Here is a 17897-nt window from a genome sequence, read left to right as displayed (position 1 = left end):
GCTCCCCCGACCTCCGGCAAGGCCGACGGCGCCCCAGGTCCCCTGCAGGGCCTGGGGGACCGACCCGCGGGAGCCTTGATCGCTTAGCTGGCCCAATGAAGTGGGTTGTTTGGTGGGTCGGCGGTTCTGAGTTTGTGGGGCGGGTGGATCCCTGATCTGCCTTCGGAGTCTATTCCAGGTAGAGAACCCAGGCAGCGAAATAAGGCCCCGGGCTGATTTCCTGGCTCCTCTAGCAACCACGTTCCTTCTGGGTTGGGGCAGCTATTATTACCTTGTTGCTCAGCTGGTGTTTTCCTCCTGCCCTTAAGGAATGAGCACACACCGTATGCACAAGTCTACATAAATAGAGGGGTGACAGGTAGACTCTTCAGCCAGCAAGGATTAGGGAAACAGTGCTGGGGTCTTCTGAGGGGAGCCCACTTTGTTCTCTGCTTGCTGTGAACACCTGGGACCTGAGTCTCATTAACACAGTATTTGGTTTTGTTGCTGGTTGTTTGTTACCGTCATTACTATTTATTTGTTTGGTCTTGTGTTTGGTCTTGATAGCTTTTTCGGGGGCAAGTCAGCAGAAAGGAAATGAATGAATGATCCCTTTCTGCACTGAGATCTAAGCACCCCACCCCCATCTTTTGATCTATTCAATAAAAGAGGGGGGAGCTGCCTGGAGAACAAAAGGGGAGTGTTTGAAGTTTTGCAGCATGTGAATTTATGGATTACATATGTATTTGTAAAATAAGAAGTCAGACACCAAAAACCACAAAAGTGTTGTTCCCCATTAGTCTGGCTGCCTGAGCTGCCCTCCACGCAGCTTGGGCAGGGCTTGCCCATCAGTGCAGGCTTGTCCAGCGGGCCATGTTCCCTCCCATGGGGAACAGGTAGCTGCCTCCTAATTCTGATGAGCAACCCCATGGAAAAGCCAGTCTGGTGCAGAAGTCAGAATACTGGGGGTCACATCCCTCTTGTTGCCCTTGGACTTCAGGCTTAACTTCTTGAAAGTTCGATTTACCCATCTATAAAGTAAGGTCATAACGGTCCCCGCTTTGGAGGGTTGGGAGAACAGTGAACAAGAAACCACACCTGAGGTGCTTGGACAGTGCCTGACATCCGGTAAGTGGCCTCAGATGTGAAGTTTCTTGGTCCCAGCTGCTGCTGCAGGGCTGGGAGGGCCAGGAGCCTTAGGGGAAGAACCAGTTCCCTGGGAGCCCAGGCATCTCCCCGAGGGGGCCGCAGTGAAGCTGGAATCTGCCTGGGCCTGGGCGGAGGCTGGTGGCATCTGTCAGGGGTATGTCCTGTGGCAGGGATGCCTCAGTCTGGTGCTTATTTATAGCGCATGCCCCACCCAGGCACAGGAATGGATTTCGAAGACTGAGTGCAGCACAGGGGAGTCCAAGGACCAAGAGAGAGACAAAGGTTTCAAAGGATGTCCTGCTGGTGCCCAGGGACCCACAAACCCTGAGACTCTGAGTGCCCAAAAGTGAAATCACTTTTGTGAGTGCATGAAGGGCTGTGTGTCCATCTTGGTGGGAGACAGCTTCCCACCACCAAATTCAAGGGTGACTTTTATCTGGAAAGTTGTGCCAATGATGCTGTGTACCTGGTGGGCTTGTAGTTTGCAAAAAATCAGGAAACCTCTTATAAACAAGCACCCTCCACCTGCGGGCTGCAGCTGGCCAGCCACTGTTTCACTGCGGACCTTTCTTCTCCAATTTGGTGAGAGCTAAGGCAGTGTTTTAAACTGTGCAAGTTTCTCATGATGCTGCTTCAATAGCAAAAGAGGAACGAGAACCCAAGGTCGGGGGAGTGACTGTGGGGCTCCAGCTTGGGCCCGCCCCTGGTCATTGCCTCTGCTTGATCCCAGGAAGCAGCAGCACTGACCACTGACCACACATTAAAAACAGCTGTACCCAAGTCCCACAGAACAGTGTCCACAGCTTTCTGTGGACCGGTGTCTGCCCACCAGCCCACCCAGGGCCTTTGTAGAAGGACTTGCTCAGTGCTTCCCTCCCCCCACCCCCGAAGATGCTGCCCCACATCTAAAGCTCAAAGGAGCAAAAAACAAAACAAAAGACAAAGAAGTTCAAAGTATTATTTATGAAGCACTTGTAACAACTAGTGTCTGGCTGGTGTGACTGGCTGGTACTTGGCTAAATAATTCACCCTCCCCCACACCCTGCAATCCTCGAAACAGCCGGTTGAGCCCATTTACAGATGAGGAAACTGCGACTTCAGTGGGTTATTCCACTTGCCAAAGTCACAAGGCTGCAAAGTGCCTCAGCCGTGACAACCGAGCCAGGATGGGAGCTGCAGAATGATTCTCTCCCCTGGGCCTGGCGTTGGCTAGGACCCAGGTAAATACAAGACATGGTCACCAGAGCTACTGCAGGGCAACATTCATGCTGGAAGGGCCCTTTGGAACCATCTGAACTAGGGGTAAAACCCTGAGGCAACTGAGGGGAAGGGCCACTTTATTTGCATTGACACTGAAACCACTGCCCTGTCTACAGCTGTGAATGGAGCCACAAGCCACAGGCTGAGCAGTGCCCGCAACCTGCTCCCAGCTGAACCGCGGGCGTTTTGGTTGTGCCTGACAGTTGCTGCAGAAAGCTCGAAATCTCATTTGTACTTGTTGCCAAGTAAATCCTGAGTCATTCCACCTGCTGCCCAGCCTTATCACCAGACAGCTGATAAAGAGGAGCATCCTAGAGAAGACCACAAATGGCTTTTTGCATATTGTAACCTGGTTAGTTTTCTCAGGCTGTTGTAACAAGTAAGCAGGGTGACTTAAAACAGCAGACATGGATTCTTAAACAGTTCTGGAGGCCAGAGTCTGAAACCAAGGTGGGAGGTGGCCCCCCGTGGGGCCGAGGGGGAGAATACGGTCCCAGTCTCTCCTGCATGCTGGTGCCCTGGGCCCCTGCAGCTGCCTGCCCCGCCTCACCTCTCCTTTGCCTCTGTAGCATGGGGACTTTTCCCTGTCTCTGTCTCTCCTTCCTCTTTTGAGTAGACTGGACGTGAGGCACCAGAGGGCCCGGGCCAGGGCCTCTCCTCTTTTCTAGGTGGATGATCTTTTGAAGAGGCTGCCCCTGACTCTGTCAGAATAATTACAGTTCAACAATTCACAATCTTCCTCGTTTTACTTTGTGCGTTGGCAGCATTCTTCCAGTAAGGGGTCCCACATTCCCGGAGCTGGGGAGACAAGCAGACACACCAGGCGAAAAACAGCCCCAGGAAGGTGACATACATGCCCCAGGCCTGACCTGGCTGTCAGTGTCCGAGAGGCTGCAGTTGGAGAGGTCAGCGAGGGTCACCCTGGCTCAACGGGCAGAAGAGAAGGCATGCGTGCCAGGTGCAGGGCAGTGACCCTGAAGAGGACAGGGAGTGGGAGGGACCTGCCGGGGTGCGGCAAGGGCACTGAGGACAGGTCTCAGGGGAGTAGAGAGGACATGAGGCACCAGAGTGCCAGGACCAGGGCCGCTCCCTGGGTCTTGGGGTCCATTTCCCCAAAGAGCAGGCAGTAAGGGAGTGTACGGGAGGTGCTTTGCTGCTCTATGAAATCGATGGACAGGAGAACAGCACTTCCTGATGAAAAACTGAGACTCATCCAGCAACTTGGGGAATGAGGCAGGAGGGCCAAGCCCAGCCTGGGCAACTGAGTGAAACCCGGTCTCAAAACATAAAAAAGAAAAAGGGCTAGGAGTATAGCTCAGTGGTTCGGTCCCCAGTACTGGGGGGAGGGGGAAAAAAAGAAAAAGAAGAGAATAGAAAAGAAAAAGAAAAAAAAAATACAAGCTCATAGTTGAAGCAGACTAAAGCCTGGTTTCTGCTCCAGAGGACAGCAACGGAGGAGACTTCTGGATGCTGGGCTCACAGTGTCTGCATGGGGTCTCCAGGGAGGTCGGGGTGCAGGTGCTGTCCTGGCTGGCACCTCCAGGTGGCCTGGTTGAAGTCCACCTCATCTAGCTTCAGCTCCAGGACTGTGTTGGCTGTCGTTCTTAGTGATTGCAAACCAGAAGGGTGGGAGGCAGGCGTGTCAGCGTGCAGATGGGTAGCCCAGAACAGAGGCAGCTGGAATTCAGGATCCAGTCCCTTTTGTAGGTAGAAAATGAAACCACAAAGACAATAAGAAGGAGACTAAAGCACTAATTTTTTCTATAGTCAACCCTATTTCTACAAAAAATAATTGCAGTGGATTAATTTGTTTGCAAAAAAAAAAAAAAACATCTAGCCTCATTGAACCCGGCCTGTGTGTGCAAGCAGCAGGGGCAGTGAGTGACTGCAGAGCCTTCTTCCAGTCTACTTGGCTGGACTTGTAATAAGGAGTCTCAGAGCAGTACACAGTAGCATACACCTATAATCCCAGAGCCTCTGGAGGCTAGGCAGAGGATCGTAGGTTCAAGGCCAGCCTGGGCAATATAGCAAGACCCTGGCTTGAAAAAGGCGGGTAGGATGGGAGGAATCTCAGATTCAACTTCAAATGAGAGGCTAGAAAGCCAAGGACCTGCCTCAGCATCCACCAGCCACTGTGTAGATTTGGGTGACTTCCTCTTTCTGGGAGGTCCCCAGAATATTCTCAAGGTCCCCAGCCTCCCATAAGTGATGGTTCTTACTCAAGGCCACAGAACCCCTCTACACTGGGTGCTGCGCCAGGCGGTCCATTTTTCCACCGAGGGCTTCCTAGGCTCTGTTAAGCCAACCTTAGTTCCTTAAAACCACCTGGGGTTTGATTCTACTGCACATCAGGGGCAGGTAGGACATTCCAGCCAAAGCCTGGTGATATCACTTCACGGCCAACCACGTACTGTGCGGTGGGAGCAGCTTCTGAGGACCTTGTGCAAGTAATTGGGTTGCCATGAAAATAAGGCCACCCCCAGCTTCCAAGTTCTCGGGGCAGGCTCAATTCTATTTGCAAAAGTCTAATTTATGAGATTGCTGTGTTTCTCTCTAAAGTATGAATAATTTCTTCATTAGAGTTCTGGAAATTTTTATCCAGTTCATACTGATTTTTTTTTTAATTTTTTATTTATTTATTTTTTTTGTACTGGGGATTGAATCCAGGGCTTTGCATCCTGAACTACATCCCCATTCCTTTTTATTTTTAATTAGTTAGTTAATTAATTAGTTAATTTCACAGTACTGGAGATTGGACCCAGGGCTGCTTTACTCCTGAGCTATATCCCCAGTCCTTTTTATTTTTAATTTTGAAACAAGGTGTCCTTAAGTTGCCCAGGCTGGCCTCAAACTTGCCATCCTCCTGCCTCAGCCTCCTGAGTTGCTAGGATGACAGGTAGGCATCACCCCATCTGGCAAAATTCTTTTGAAATATTCCAGGGGCCCATCTGGAAAATCCCAATGTTAACTGGGCAAAAAAGACTTAATTTGGAGCCAGATTCAGTGGTGCTCACCTGTTGTCCCAGGGACTCCGGAGGCTGAGGCAGGAGGATCCCAAGTTTGAGGCCAGTTTCAACAGCTTATCAAGGCCTTAAGCAATTTAGTGAGACCCATTCTCAAAAGAAGGGGACTGGGGATGTAGTTCAGTAGTTAAGAAGCCCAGGTTATATCCCCAGTGCCAGGAAAAAAAGGAGAGAGTCTTAACTTGGAATTTAATTTTGGGGAAAGTTATCAAAATATCATAACATTAAAACACTTGGTTAAATAGGATCTCGAACATTATGAAAATACTTAAGTATCCTTTCATGAAAGCAGCAGTTAAATATTTCAGACAAATATAGAAAACTAGTTTTTTTTAAAAAAGCTTGGATCTTTTAGGAGAGAAAAAGCAGTTTTCTTAAGTAATCAGAGACCCAATAAAAACAACACGAAGCACAGGAAATAATTTCGATAAAACACAAAACCTTGGTTTCCTCGGCAGATGACTTAAAAGGTGAAGAAAAACTTCACAGCTTCTCATCAAGAGCAAACCAATCCTCCATGAAAACTTTGCTGTTTTAAATGAGAAGGCCAAATTCTAGCTTTTGGTCAGTGTCCCCTCCTCCCCACCCTCTCTTCCCGGCTGTGGTGTGGACGATCCGCAGAGTCCCCGCGCACATCGGTTTACCTTGGGTGGTCAGACTCACTTTAAAATCCATAGGACGCGTCAGTTTCAGCCGCCTGACCACACAAGATGCGCTCCCCTGCCTCTCGCGACTCTCGGTGTCCGATTAATTTTCATTTTTCCTTCCTTCCTTCCTTCTGAAACAACCTTTAAATAACCTCCAGACCAGTCGTCCTCTTTTTCCTGAACGAAAACAAAACAAAACGAAACGCAACGCGTCCTATGACTTCCTTACAAAAACACCTAACTCCCGTTCCCTTTAAGCCGCCCCTGCTTTAATTGCCTATGCTAATTAGGATGCTGACGCTCAGCTGCCCTGATTTTGGGTGTGTAGGAAGGTCGGGTCGGCTCTGGGCTCTGGCTGAACCCGCAGATCGGCCAGTGGCTCCCTGCAGCCGTTTCCAGCGCTCAGAGAACGGGTTTGCTAACAGAACCAGACACCTTCGGTTCTCTAGCAATCAGAAACCAAAAGGGGACCACCAAGTTCCCGTATTGTATCTGATTTGGAAATGTGGCAGGCAGGCAATGAATATCCACCATTGGGTTCAGCTTGGTGTAACTTTAGGAAATAAGTCGCCAAGGGATCTAGGAACCTGTCTTTGAAGCAGACATATTATAAAACATGATCGTTGTTGAAAAGTTCTTTTCTGAAATTTAGTCCCCCTACCGTAATTTCCTTGTTTTAATAATTACGTTGCGGTGACTTACAAAAATATCATTTTTATGGAAATATCATGTTTTCAAATAAAGCTTGCTGCTTCGGCGGTCACTTTCCCGCTCAATGTCTTAAGCAAGTTTCAGGAGAGCACAACCCTGAAAGCCACGCACTTTCAGTGAGCTTTGCTGTGGTGCTGGTGACCGGCAATCACGGTGCCTGCACTTCCCTTGCGGTTTGTCCCCTGGTTGAGTGCACGATTAGGCACCCAGGAGAGATTATGCTTCTGTGGCAGAATATTCTCAAGCCCAGGGAGCAGACCAACTGTGGCTCAGCAGAGGCAGCGTAGCCAGCTTAGTCTGCCCGAGAGGATCCCGCACATGAGAGCTAGGAACGCCTTTGCATTGGTTTCTGTTCTCTGAGAATTTCAGGAATAACGTTGGCCAGTGCTTCTTCCTCTTCAAGCCAGTTAAATAGGGCTGTCCTACCAAGCAATTCTGGCAGCTGCAGCTGGAGGAAGAGAAGCATCACACGTGTGGAACATGCACGTGCATAAACGTGCAGACCGGCAAAGCTGCGCCGCTTCCCTCCACGGTTTGAATCTCACCAGTGTACCAGGGGGTACAAATCGCGTTATTTGGAAGCTAGTCTAAGGTCAACTGCCTAGATGGCTAAAGCTTTCTACTCATATTTGTGTAGAGGAGTTAAGATGTTTCATTTGCTAGTTTTTAAATCGTTTTCCGAATCTGATGCGAATCAGCACTCTTAAGTTTGCATTTCAAAAGGGATGGCCCTGGGCAGGGGAGGGAAGGAAGTTCGCATTTCAAAGACACAGAGGAAGAATGCACATTTTTCTAAGGAGTTTGGGGGCGCCTTTGCCTGGTGTAGGGGGTTAAGCTCAGTCCCCTCCCCGGTCCTGCGTCCTAATCTCTTACTGTATCAGTGTCATCTGGAGATGGGGGAGGGAGCCTGTGGACCTGGCTTCTGGAGCCAGTCTGCTTTAGAAGACCTAATTTGCAAGACAAGGAGAATTGTTTTTAATTCCTTGAAGAAGCCCCATCAGGAGTGGACCCGCTTCCACTCGATCCAACAGCTCTGGGAGCTAGGACGAGAAACTGAGAAACCGAGGGTCCTGTGTTCTAGTTTGGAGCTGTGTCTCTGGAATTTCAGGAAGCTCTCCTATTCCCAGAGTGTGTATGCCTTTACTTCAACCTGGGAGAGAAGGACTTAAAGAAATAGTTCCTGTTGGGCTCTGGTCCTCGGCTTCCTATTTGTCTAACTTCTGATCACAGGGCTCTAAAAAAAACCCTTTTGGATATCTTTTATCAGGTTTTTTTAAAAATACTTTTTTAGTTGAATCTTTATCTATTCATTTTTTTTAATGTGGTGCTGAGGATCAAACCCAGTGCCTCGCACGTGCCAGGCAAGCGCTCCACCACTGAGCCACATCCCCGCCCCCTTTTACCAGGCTTTGCTAGACAAACAGTGAATGTTCCTGCTGGTACTGAACTGGCTCCCTCTCCCTCTCCTTCTCAAACGTGCCCAACAGGTGACCTGACGCCAAAACCAACAAGACTTTTGTGAACACCATATACTAAAGGGGTTTCTCAAAGGCGGGTGGGCATGACCCAGAAGTTCACACCCAGAGATGCCTAAGAAAGACAGACCTCATGGCCCGAGTGTGCGAGGACAGTGTTCAGGCAAACTGTCTCCCAGAGAATGTGAAAGTGGGGTTGGTCATGGACCTGCTGGTGTGTGACAGGCACAGGGCAAGTGCTGCGGGGCGGGCACTTTGCCAACCCCAATCACGCAGCCAAGGACGGAGGACAGAAGCCCCTTATGGACGGGACCTCTTGTTTGGACAAACTCCCTGGAGACCTAGTCCTGCCGATGATCTGATGATCCGTCCAGCTTCCTGCCTGACCCAAGCCAGACTGTGACCCCCTGCTGGCCAAGACCGGAGAGCATTCCTGCTGATCCCAGAGCCAGGCGCTCAGGACACCCAACGGGTGAAGGAGACCATCATCCGTCATCAGTTTCTGTCCTGGGGACCCACAGCAGAGTCGCCTGCGTGGACATCGGTTCTGTGGGAACCCCACACTCGCCAGTCTGCGAGGCCGGCATGTCACCAGCTTTGCAGGTTGTCCTTGTCCTTACAGTTCTGCTCTTCCTCACACACCACAGGAGGACAGAGGTGAAGGAGCACAACAGCCATCTCGGGTGGGGAGGGGTCCTAAAGCGGGCGTTGTCATAAAGCAGACACGCCCGGGCTGGGCACAGCTGGGGGTCAGCCCTTGCTGCTGTGCCCGAGGCCGGGTTCCACCCCAGCAGCAGCCCAGGTTGCTGTTGGAGAGCTGTTTCATGCAGGTTCCTCCTGCTGGTCCACGCTGGGGTGGGGAGGAGACCCTGACCACTGGGTTCACCAGACTCCACAGGCAGGACCAGGGCCCTGATGCGATGGAACCTTGCTGTCTTACCTTCCCGGCTTTCTGTCTGGGGTCCCAGATCCTGCAGCGTGATTGTCCCGGTCACCGCAGACCTCTCGTGGTCACCAAGCTGTAGGGAAGGAAGACGGCAGACGGATGAACCGGAGAAAAGCTTTGGTAGTCACATAGGTGCACAGGGAGCCCACAGAGACAGGAGACTACGCTGATGGCAGCCTGAGCTACAGAAGGCAGCAGGGGCTTGGGGCTACCCGGGGCACAGGGGGACGGGAGTGAAGAGCGAGTTACTAGGCCTGGCTCTGCAGACCGCTGTCCAGATGGGAGTCCCCTGCAGCTCTGCTCCTGCTCTCCTCCCTGGAGCATGACCGTTCCGCTGCCGATGTTGATGTCTCCTCCAAAGGACTGCTTTCCTGGCTGCTGTGCATCCACCGCTCTCAAGGTGGTCAGCGAATAGTCAAAGTGCCCAAGAGGGGTGTTTTGGGGTGGTGTGTTCCAGCCATCTGTGAGCACATTTTGGGGTGATGTGTTCTGAACCCCAATGTAGATCCCAGTGCTCTGGAGGGGATGCTGGGGGGCACTAGAGGGACACTCCATGGGCCGCAGAATTGGAATCAGCTTCCTGCAAAAGCAGCCTGAGGTGGAGGTGATGTGGCCCTCAGGGCTGATGAAGGTGGGCAGGAGGGGACCAGGGCCCTGGGCTGAGGGCATTGGGGCCCCCCTGCCCTTCGGCCGTTCGCTAGTGTAAAGGAAGCCTGCTTCAGTGTTCCCACTGTATTTTGGGTGTGAATTCGGGTGAGTGACAGCCACCACAGGAAACGTGAGCAGTTTGGTAGCTCCCGGTGGTGAGTAGTGACATGGTTGGTGGCACTCTTTTTTAGTTGGTGTCCACTTCCCCCATTTACAGATGGGGAATCAGAAGCCCAGAATCCAATGAAGTGACTGCAAGCTCGGGGGCACCGTTAGTAGCCAAATAAAATAGGACAGAAAGCTGCTGAAGCAAGCTTTATTGGAATTTGGCTCTCGGGCGAAATTCCCAGACCCCCAGGGTACAGCTCAGGTAGGGACCCGAAGAAAATCCCCCATGGCCTGGCTGCTCAGGGTTTTTCTAGGCTGGAATGGGAGGGGGTCCTGCTGAGTGACTGGTGTAGTTAAGGGTCAGTGGAGTTTTCCTGTCCACTTTGATGGTCACTGTTTGGCACGTTGCCCTTTGTCTCAGTTGCTCCCCTCTGCCTCCCACAGTTGCCCAAATTCCGACCTAACATCGACTCAAACCAGAGGCGGGCATCCGACCACCCAGCCCTGAGGGGACAGCAAGGTGTCTCCCTGGTCCCGAGGTCAAGTGAGGCCCCAGCTGAGGCAGGTCAACAAGAGGAAACGCAGCCCTGCCTCACATGAGGTGGGAGGGATGGAAGAACCAGGGAGCCAGGGAACCCTGTGACTGCATCCCAAGCTCGAGGCCGGTGGCCCGCGTGAGCAGCATCATGGGGCTCAGAGTGTGCGGAGGGGCGAGGCCTCTTGGTTCCGATCCTGCTTGGTGGAGCCCTGGGCAGCGTTCCCGCCTCCAGGCAGGGCACTTCTCCAGGAGAAGGCTCCACTTTCCTTCACGGCCTGCTTCAGGGAGAAGGGATGGGTGGTGACAGCGACCTCCCCGGCTTTCCCGCTTCTGCAGTCTTTGTGCCATGTTCGGGGGGTAGTGCATCCTGAGCCCCACCCACACCCTGGGAGTCGTGGGTCCACCCACCTGCCTCCGTGCTGCGGGCTCTCTGGGGAGGCCGTGGCCGTGTCTCTCCTGTGAGCTGAGCACGCTCTGAGCTGCTTGCAGCTCACCTGAGAACCCCTGAGGGCGCAGTGTAGCGGACACCAGGTGCTCAGGAGAGGCTGGCCCTGGGCATCCCCACTCCACCTCCTGCTAGCCAGGAGGCGGCCCCTGAGTGGGCAGGGCCTGGGCAGGGCACCCCACCCAGCCCAGGCTTTGTCACCTTCCCAGTTACTGCATCTGGGAAGGACTTAGCCCCTGCTGGGCGCCCGCCCTGGCAGCTGGGAGATCACGCCCTGTGGCTCTAAGTGCCCTTGGGAAGGGGCAGGGGCTGTAATTGCTCACCTGCTGCTCTGAGGTGCCAGCCCTGGGGCGTCTGGGGAAGCCCTGCTAATTGGGCAGGTGGCTTCTCCTAAGGGGATGCATGCAGTTCACTGGGTCCTTCACAGTGGGCAGGGAAGTGCCCCTCTCCCTCCTGCGCCACTTCCTAGGACTATGGAGGCGACTTCCTGGCTGTTTGCTCACCTGGGTGCTGCCCACCTGCCAGGCAGAGGCTGCTGGCCCAGGCACAGGTCTGGTATCCTGGCTCAGCTGACCTGTGAGGAGTTCTGGCCATTGTTAGGGAACAAGGAGAGCAACCTTGGTCCCAGAGTAGGTTCCTCCCGCCTGTGAGATGGTGGAGGGAGGGCTTGCAGAGTCCCAGGAGGCCTGGGGCAGCAGTCAAGAGGGTCTTGCAGCAACTAGAGGGGTCTCGCTTCTGCAGAAAACCCAGCCACCCTACTGGATGTGTCGGGCTGTGAGGAGGAGGAGCACTCCTTGTTCGGAAGGGAGCACTTCCTGTTAAACATGACAGCCAGGCCAGGGCGCCTTTCAGTGAGCAAGCTGACCCCCCACCTGTCTCTTTGGGGTCTCTGGGAATTTGTGCCCTGCACAATGCAGCTTTAAGTTTGGCCATGGAAACCGGAGGAGCGAACTCCAGGCAACTCGGCTGTCTGCAAGACGCACACACGTTAGACACGGGTCCTCCTTCCTGCTGACACATCCTTTGCCTCCCGCTGTCAATGACTGTCAACAAACCCTCGTAATTAGAAGAGCCTCCTGTCATTTCTCTCTTCTGAATAAGGCATGCTCCAGCTTGCTTCTGGGTCCTTAATTTTTGATCAGGGATGGCTCCTTGACTAATTATTTGGCAATAATGAGGGAGGAGAGACGGGGTTGTGAAAGTGTCCCTGAGCTTTCAGAATGAAGCTGCAAATTTGAAATGAGGCATGCGTAAACAGGACGCTAATTGGATTAATGGGACAATGATGAATTCTGACAAAAATAGCAAGATGGGCCACTGGAAGACGGAGGCCAGTGTGATTCCAGAAACACCGTCTGCAGTCGGTGGTGCTTTGCAAGGACGAGAACACTGACAGGTCTGTGCAGCCGTCACCCCACACACCATGGTCCAGGAAGGCTCGTGAGGAGACACATGCGTGTCCCCGGGACGCATGTCCATCTCTGACCCCGCAGTCCCTTTAAGAGCCTTAACTTGCCAACCTTGCCTTTCTTTGCTTGATGGTAATGAAAATGCCTTCAGTTTCCTGCTCCCCATTTCAACCCACTCTCAAGGGCACTGGTGACAGCTGGTGACCCTGAGAAGGGGCCCGGGTCTGGCCGTGGGGTGGAAGTGAGGTCTACCGAGCCCGTCTGCACCCTTACGCGTTCTTTAAATTTCAAGCCATGCCCCGTCTGAGCCACTCACTGGGATTTCATGGGCAAAACTCCAGAGTCAGAAGATGACAGACTGTGTAAGAGTGGCCACTTCAGAACCAGCAGAAGTGGGCTCAGACCCCACAGGTCTGCCAGACTCCCACCTGCCCTTCCTGTTTCCCTTCCATGCAGTGAGGGGAGAACACTCCCCTGAGCGGCGGCTGTGGGTAAAGTCCTGTCAGAAAGCTCGTCCTGGGCAGGTGCCGTGGTGTCTGTCCTCCCAGCCCTTTAGCAAGCCTTCAGGGTTCCTCTAAGGATTTATAGGGCTTTGCAAGCTGGACGTGCCCTGACCTCTGCCTCTGGCCCCAGCACTACCCTATGGTTCAAATTAACTCCAGGCCCACCGTCCCAAATCCCAAACCCCAGGCCTTGTGCTTTGTCAGAACTCATGTTTTCTTTTTTTATTTTGGTCAGGCCTGGTGCTCATGCCTGTGATCCCAGCAACTCGGGAGGCAGGAGGATTGCAAGTTCAAGGCCAGCCTCAGTGTCTTAGTGCAGCCCTAAGCAACTTAGCGAGATCTATTTTAAAATATAAAATAAAAAGGACAGTGGTTAAGTGCCCCTGGGTTCAATCCCTGGTACCAAAAAGGAAGAATTCACATTTTAAAAAGATTAACATAGATAAGTGACACAGTTCTTGCATCCTATTTTATAACACCAGCAAGGGGGCTGATAAAACGCCCCACAGTCAGGCCCATTGGTATTTCTGCAGAGCACACAAGGTGCTTACAGCACACAGCAAGCAAAGACCAGGAGCAGCTCCGTCACCCAAAGGCAGAGCCAGAACCAGAGTAAACTGTGGACTTTCTGAGCTTTTTGGAGGCCAGAGAACCAATGCTGCCTAGGCTCAGTCCCTGTTCCTCAGTGATGTCGGCTGAGACCCGAGGTCCCCATCTGCCCAGCTGGGAGTGGGGATGGGCAGCAGGGTGCTCTCACGACTGCCCAGCGTGCAGGAGCCGGTGGTGAGGGCATCCTTTGCTCTCGCTGCTCAGGTCCAGTGGGGGTGGATCTGGCCACCTGCGCAGGGTGGGTTGATCGTTCTCCATCTTCAAAGCAGCAGGTAGCATGCACCCACCTCCGGCCTCCCTGCTGTGAGGACCCTGTGCTTCCATGGGTGCCACCAGGTGACCGGAAGTTTCCCCTCCTGCTAGCTTCGTGCCATCTGCAAAGCCTCTTCAGCCGAGTCTGCTCAGAACTGGACTGAGCTTCCTGTACGTAGCCTGTGGTGGGGGCAGCAAGGTGGGTCAGAGGGCCATGACAGATTAGTTTCCCCAGGCTGGGGCAGAGCCCCCTGGAAGTCCTCTGACTAGCTGTTAAAAACGTGGGCTTGGAAATTCAGAATTCCGTATTGTGGCTGGGTGTTGCACTGAATCGTCTGCGCTGACTGTGTGTGCGAGGGGCAAACAGTGGAGGACCAGCGACTTCATGGCTTGACCTAGTTGTTAAAAAGACGGACCCCTAGCTGTTGCAAGTACCCACCTGCACGTTGCAGAAGTGATGCGATACAGAATTTGCCCTTAAATGCTCCCGGGGCAAAAGAGAAGCCAGGAGACTGGCAGGTGTTGGGGTGGGGGGCATCTCGTTGCTGGCCTTTCTCTCTGGTTGCGCCTGGAAAGGCCTCCGAGATGGAGCTGGAGGACATGGTACCACCTGAAGCACGCCAGATTCAGGAAGCCAAATGTTTTCTCCCATTTGTGGAAGCTACAAAGAGGAGAAGAATGAAAAGGGATCTCATGAAAGTAGAAGGGAGACCGGTTGAGCAGGGGAGGGGGCTGGGGAAGGGAAGAGTGGAGGGAAGGGGAGGTCCTGAGTGAGGTCCTGAGACTCGCCGAATCCTGTCGTGTGTGCTCGCACGTGTCACCATGAATTCCACTGGTAGGTATGATTATAATGCACAAATAAAAAGCATTTAAACATTTCTGCAAGGAGCAGAAACACAGGACTGTCCCCCACATCCTGGCTGCCCCACCTCCCGAGCTGGCTTTCTGGTGCAGTGGGAGCCTGTCCCCCAGGTCCCTAGGAGGAGGGTTCCTAGGAGGGAGCACAGTCTGCCTTGTGCTCTCCTGGTGGCAGGTCCCCAGCCCCAGGGCTCTGAGCCATGCTCCGCCCCCTGGCCCTGGCCGAGGCTGGCCACACTGCCGCCCAGCTTCCGTGAATCCAATGTCATCACCTAGGCGACCGGACGCTGCTGCCACTGCCGGTCTGCGGAGCCAGGAGCCCAGGGCCTCCCGGCCACCGGCCCCACCGACCCTCCTGGGCTGGCTCAGCGAAGGTAGGCGTGGGCTCTGCTGCCTCCTCCTGCCCCAGGGCAGCAACTCCATAGGAGCCCCCTCCTCACTGCGTCCCACCTGCTGCCCGGAAGAGGTGTGGTGTGCAAGGGTGCCAGGCAGGGCTGGTGGCCAGGCCCCTCCAGGGAGAGCCGACTGTAGCTCCCCTGATGGGACAAGCCACGGTGGCGTGGTGCTTTGGAAAGCCATTAGTCCCAAGTCGGGTGGCAGGATTTCCCACATGGCCCTGAGCTGGGGCCGACAGGGCCAGGAGCAGAGCCACTCTGGGGACACCTCCACCCTGAGACCCCCCCTGGAAACCCTCCCCACCTCCTACCAAGGGGGCACTGAGCAGCCGCCCAGCCCAGGCACGTCCAGGGCTGATGCTGTGAAGCCAGGGCCACTCAGCCTCACGGGCCAGCCCAGAGTCCCCCAGCTCTCCCCAACTCCCTCCCTGCCCCGCGGCACTGCCCGGCCTTGCCCTGGCCTCCCAGGCTCACCTGCTGCCTCCAGCCAGGCACGTGTGTGGACTCGGTCAGCCCTGCTCCCCCGCCTGCATCTGCCCGCCTCGCTGTCCTGTGTGCAGGGCTGGACGCCCCAGCTGGGGAATCCATAGCATCCCAGTGAACAGGGAGGACTCTGGTGTGAGGAGGGCCGTGTGCCTGTGGCCCCTGTCCAAGTGCTGCTGGTGGTGAGGGGGTGGGTGGGGAAACGTCTCTCCCCGGGGCCTCTGCTCCGTCCTGGTCCCAGCAGACCTGCTGGAGGGAATGTGGGCTGCGGGCTAGGGCTTGGGGTCCTTCTGACTTGCTGTCCCTTCAGGTGTGTTTCCCAGCTGCTCTGAGTCTCATCCCTAGAGCAGGTGCTAGCAGGGCCAGTGAGGTGACTTGGGAACATTCTGGAATCCTCAGTGCCCGCTCCCCAGGGCCCCACACTGATCTCTCAACAGATCACATGAGGACCCGAGTGAGGGGAGGTTGAGAGGTTTCCCCATGTGGCTCTTCCCAGGACTCACGCTGCCCTTCCCTGACCGCTGCCCTTCCCTGACTGGCAGCCCCTTCCTGCACAGACTGCCTGGTCACTCTGTCACTGAATCTTCTTCACTGAGCTCTGACTGTGCACTGAGCACCCTCTTAGACTTGGGGTGACGCAGTGAGCAACACGCACTGGTCCTCAAGCACTAAACAGGGAAACGCGCTGGCATCTTCTCATGCAGGAGGAGCTGCGGGACCCAGGGGACTGAGGTGGCCGTCCAGGGTCCTCGGGGGCGAGGCCTCCGCAGCTGCTCCTGCTGCCGCTGCTCAGGGGCCCTGCTGGAGGGGGCCTGGAGCTGGTGGGGGTTCAGGGGGCCTTGGCACCTCTCCAGGTTCCACCAGTGAGGGTCAGCTGGAATTGGCCTGGGGGGACAGGAGTGGGTGGGCAGCACAAGTGGGGAGCGCCCAGAAGTAGGCCGCCCTGCCGACGGGTCAGAACGGAGAGTGAGCCGCGCGGACGAGGGGTGGCCCAGTCCAGGTGGCGGATCGTCACCAGTCACCTTGCACCTCGTACCCCTTGAGCAGGAATCTGCAGGAAGCTGCGTAGAGTAGCCCAAGGAGGCGTGGCGACCTGTTTTGGGGACTGGAACAGAGGCAGTGAAGGGCTGCGGGTGGCTGGATCTGCAGGTGGAAGGACTAGACTGAGGGCGGGATCCTGGCCGCCCGGGGTCGGGACACTTGCCGGTGGTCCCTGTTCCACCTGTGTCCCCTTCACTGTTGTGTGCCCAACCCTCCTGCCCTCACCTGACCCCCACCGAGGCCTGCTTCACTGGCTGACCCACGATGTGCCCTCCAGGTGACCTTCCCCAACCAAATCGCACTCCCTCCCTGAGGCTGAAACACCCTCCTGGCTCCCAGAAGCCTAAGGACAGGTTCTGAGCTGGGGCAGGGGCCAGTGAGAGCTCTGTGCAGAGCCCCGTGCCCTCTGCAGCCCACCCCGTGCCTGCCCCGCCCGGGGGCTGTTGGTGCCCCGCCCAGCCCTCTGTCAACTTGTAAGACCCTCAAAATTGCAGCCCACTGTGGACTTGGGCATGCTTTTGGGCTGGCCTGGCCTTCAGCTTCACCCTTCACGCTGGGGGCCAAGGCTCTTTCTGGCTCTCAGAGGGTGGGGCTGCCTGGTGGGAGGGGTAGGTGGACCTCACTGGAGTTGGGCTCACCCCAGGCTTGTTGGTACTTCCACACTGTGTGGCCCTAGGCAAGCTGCTTGCTCTCTCTGTGCCATGTAATTACTCCTGGAAACTCACTCCTGGGTTACTGTGTGGATTGCAGGAACTCAGAAACACAGAGGGCTCCAGGCCAAGCTAGCACTGTTAAGTGTCCAGAAGGTTTTGGGTGGCCCAGGGCCATAAGTGGAAAAGGGGAACCAGACAGAGTCACTCTGTGATGTTGCTGGGGGGAGGGACAGATGGATGAAGGTCTCGGCAACTTGGGGGTAATCACATCCTCTGTGCAGCTTAGCAGGAAGGAGAGCAGGACCAAGCCTTGGAACAGGAGCAAGGGGCTGCGTGGGGCCTCCTGGAGGGTCCTAGAGATCGGCAGGTGTCTGGGAGGGTGTAGCCACTCTGACCTGGGCAGGTGGACGTCAGCCATGGGATGGAGTCCAGCGCAAGGGAGTGAGGGACCTGGCCAGGGCTGGGGACAGCAGAGAAGAATGTGGGGGTGACCAGGGAGGGTGGCCAGTGTCAGCTAGGAGTGAGGCTCCAGGGTGGGCCTGAAGCAGTGGAGGCGCTTGTCTCGGGCAGTGTTCCACAGGACAGAGCAGCCCGTCGGGGGGCACACAGGGGTGCTTCTCCATAGGGAGCCCTTGGGGCAGAAAGGGGGCAGGACGGGAGGATTCAAGAGCAAGTGGAAAGGCCCCGGGGGCCTGGCACCCTGGTGGGTGATGGGGTGGTGCAGGGCAAGGCCATGGGGGGGGCCGGGACCACTCCCTAGAAACC

The 17897-nt window shown here is 55.0% G+C and overlaps 1 protein-coding gene across 3 annotated transcripts in view; it reads left to right on the top strand.

Moving 5' to 3' along the window:
* Positions 1–14846: 14846 nt before the first annotated feature.
* Tp73 (tumor protein p73) overlaps positions 14847–17897 on the top strand; it is a 54841-nt gene continuing 51790 nt past the window's right edge. For all 3 annotated transcript variants that reach the window (XR_007104745.1, XM_047523238.1, XM_047523232.1), the window contains exon 1: positions 14847–14934. The gene's annotated coding sequence lies outside the window, so the exon portion shown is untranslated. The remainder of the gene's footprint in view (positions 14935–17897) is intronic.

Source organism: Sciurus carolinensis, chromosome 1 (assembly GCF_902686445.1).
Source record: "Sciurus carolinensis chromosome 1, mSciCar1.2, whole genome shotgun sequence".
NCBI classification, from domain to species: domain Eukaryota; kingdom Metazoa; phylum Chordata; class Mammalia; order Rodentia; family Sciuridae; genus Sciurus; species Sciurus carolinensis.
The sequence above is the reverse complement of the archived record's forward strand: the minus strand, read 5'-3'. Positions and strand labels throughout refer to the sequence as shown.